Here is a 3,655-nt window from a genome sequence, read left to right on the forward strand (position 1 = left end):
ATGTGAAGCTCAGAGGGCAGGCACAGCTATCTCTCTAGGCTCTACTTGGTCTTATGAGACACTTTATCCTAGCACTTTAGGAGTGTGGAGGTCAGATCAGCCACATCTCATGTGAAGATTGCCCAGCAGAGATAAGGTGTGCGAGTTTCCCTCTTAATAAAAGGAGACTTGCTTAAAAAAGAAGTCTGGCCACGTTTTTGTAGAGCAGCTGTGCTGTGCTGGGGCCTCACTTTTCAGAGAGTTCTCTGAGACCTGATCTCTGCTGGGCATTCTAGCACATGAGATGAAGCTGGTCTGACCTCAGCACTCCTTAGTCTGCTTGCCTCTCCCAGGGCCCCAGCCTGGCCACACCTGCCTACAGGGCACTCTCAGCTGCCCACACCTTTGTTTCTGTGCCAGTGGACCATGCCTGAGCAGTGAAGAGATGCAGCAACGTGGACCCTTCAGGCATGCACCAACCTCTACATTGCCTCTCCATACTACAGCTCTTTATACACAAACTTCCTACATCGCTTTGCTGCTGTGTGTTTACATGAGTGGATTTTGCTGTACTTGCCCTACCAGCACATGGGACTGTAGCACACACTTCAACCCACCTGAACTCCCATTGAAGAGATAGCGATGGTAGGCACAGAACCAATAGAACCAACTCTGCCAACAACTTGCCCTTGTGCTAATGTTGTGCACAAAAAAGAGACCCTAATATGCGTTGAGTGACTGCTGCTGCTTAGGGGGTCACAGAGAAGGCACCCAAACCTGCACAGGCCAGCACCCCAGCCTGCACCTCCAGTGCAACAGCACACACAGCAGGGGTCCCCTGGCTCCCACAAAGTGGTCTTGCCTCCACCACTTCCACCATTGGGTGAATGCCAACAGGGAGGCAGGCACTTCTGCATCTGCTAGCACTCTGCCACAGCTGCCACACTTTGCAGCCTTCAGTGCAGTAGAATCCAAACTTTGAGGAGCCAGAGAACAAAGTTGAAACCCAATATAAATTTCCCAGAGTTAAAGAACACAGTCTAGGAATTGGGAGATGAATATTGGCCCCCTAAAATCCTCCAAAACCAAAGCCAGCTGACTGCATCTGCCTTACACCACAATCAAACCAAAAAGATCATCAAATATCATAAAAGAAAAATATCCTGTGCAAAGGTCAGCAACCTCTAAGGTTGAAGGTGAATAAGATCATAGAGATGAGGAAGAATCAGTGCAAGAACACTGAAACTCAAAAAGTCAGCATGCCTTCTTTCCTCCAGATGATTACATCAACTGTTCAGCCTGTTCAAGTTTTCAGAACTGATCAGAGGCTGACATGTCTTTAATGATACAAGTAGAATTCAGAATGTGGGCAGAAACAAAGTTCACTGAGTGAAAGAAGTATGTCATCATCCAATGCAAGGAAGCCAAAAGTCATTGTGAAACATCGCAGGAGCTAACAGGCAATAGAGCTGGTATAAAGAACCTTACCAGTGCTTGCTATGGCAGCACATATATTAAAATGGGAATGATACAGGCAAGATTAGCATGGCTCCTGCTTAAGGATGACATGCAAATTCATGAAGCATTTCATATTTTTAGGAAGAATCAATATTGTGAAAATGGCCATACTGCCCAAAGTAATTTATATATTCACTGCTGTCCCCATCAAGCTACCAATGAACTTATTCACAGAACTGGAAAAACCCACCTTAAACTTCATATGGAAGCAAAAGAGACTCTGCATAGCCAAGACAATGCTAAGCAAAAAGAACAAAGCAAGAGGAATCATGCTACCTGATTTCAAACTATGCTACAAGGCTACAGTAATCAAAACAGCATGGTACTGGTACCAAAACAGAGACATAGACCAATGGAACAGAACAGAGGTCCTGGTGGCAATGCCACACATCTACAACCATCTCATCTTTGACAAACCTGACAAACACAAGCAATGGGGAAAGGATTTCCTGTTAAATAATTGGCGTTGGGAAAACTGGCTACCAGTGTGAAGAAAGCAGAGACTGGACCTCTTCCTGACACCTTACAGTAGAATTACCTCCAGATGGATTAAAGACCTAGACATAAGCCCTAATGCCATAAAAAATCTAGAGAAAAAACCCAGGCAAAGCCATTCAGGACATACGTATAGGCAAGTACTTCATGACTAAAACACCGAAAGTATTGGCAACAAAAACGAAAATAGACAAATGGGACCTTATTAAACTCCAGAGCTTCTGTACAGCAAAAGAAACAATCATTAGAGTGAACCGCCAACCAACAGGATGGGAAACAATTTTTGCAATCTACCCATCTGACCAATGGCTGATATCCAGAATCTACAAAGAAGTAAAACAGATTTGCAAGAAAAAAAGCAAGCAAACCCATTCAAATTAGGGAAATGATATGAACAGACACTTTTGAAAAGAAGATATATATGAGGCCAAGAAACATATGAAAAAATACTCATCATCGCTGGTTATTAGAGAAATCAAAACCACATTGAGATATCACCTCGTGCCAGTTAGAATGGTGACCATTAAAAAATCTGGAGACAACAGATACCAGAGAGCATGTGGAGAAATAGGAACACTTTTACACTGTTGCTAGGAGTGTAAACTAGTTGAACCATTGTGGAAGGCAGTGTAACACTTGCTCAAGGGCCTGGACATAGTAATTCCATTTGACCCAGCAATCCCATTACTGCGTATATACCCAAAGGATTATAAATCATTCTATTATAAAGACACATGCACACGTATGTTCACAGTGGCACTGTTTACAATGGCAAAGACCTGAAAACAACCCAAATGTCCGGCGACAATAGACTGGAAAAGGAAAATGTGACATACATACACCATGGAATACTATGCAGCCACAAAAAACGATGAGTTTGTGTCTTTTGTAGGGACATGGATGAATCTGGAAACCATCATCCTTAGCAAACTGACAGAACAGAAAATCAAACACTGCATGTTCTCACTCATAGGCGGGTGATGAATAATGAGAATATATGGACACAGGGAGGGGAGCATCACACACTGGGGTCTTTTTGGGGGTGGCCAACAGGGGGACACCAAGGGGTGGGGAGGTCAGGGAAGGATTACATGAAGAGAAATGCCAGATGTAGGTGACGGGATGGAGGCAGGATACCACATTGCCGTGAGTGTACCTATGCAACAATTCTGCATGATCTGCATATACCTATAACCTGAAGTACAATTTTTTAAAAAAGAATAAACTGATGTGATAGAGCTGAAAAGCACACTACATGAATTTTTATAATGCAGCCATATGGTAATTGTGTGTGATTGCATTATAAAAATTCTTGTAATGTGTGTGGGCACCCAAGGGTGCCCTGTAAGCAGGTGTAGCCAGGCTGGGGTCCTGGGAGAGGCAAGCAGACTAAGGAGTGCTGAGGTCAGACCAGCACCATCTCATGTGCAAGACCACCTAGTAGAATAGACCAAGCAAAGGTAAGAGTCTCAAAGCTTGAAAACTGGCTTTCTGAAAGAAAAGACGCAAGAATGTGGGAAAAGAATGAAAAGAAATGAACAAAATATTTGAGAAATAAAGGATTATGTAAAAAGGCAAAATGTATGCCTTATTAATGTACCTGAAAGAGATGACAAAAATGTAACCAAATTGGAAAACATATTTCAGAATATCATTCATGAGA

At 43.1% G+C, this 3,655-nt stretch overlaps 1 non-coding gene across 1 annotated transcript; it reads left to right on the forward strand.

The window, feature by feature from the left end:
• The first annotated feature begins 1,469 nt into the window (after nucleotides 1–1,469).
• On the forward strand, nucleotides 1,470–1,576 carry LOC141583128 (U6 spliceosomal RNA). Its single transcript, XR_012515869.1, has one exon. It is a non-coding gene; the product is annotated as a U6 spliceosomal RNA (small nuclear RNA).
• The last annotated feature ends 2,079 nt before the right edge of the window (nucleotides 1,577–3,655 follow it).

The sequence above is a fragment of the Saimiri boliviensis genome (genome assembly GCF_048565385.1).
Source record: "Saimiri boliviensis isolate mSaiBol1 chromosome 3 unlocalized genomic scaffold, mSaiBol1.pri SUPER_3_unloc_3, whole genome shotgun sequence".
In the NCBI taxonomy this organism is placed as follows: domain Eukaryota; kingdom Metazoa; phylum Chordata; class Mammalia; order Primates; family Cebidae; genus Saimiri; species Saimiri boliviensis.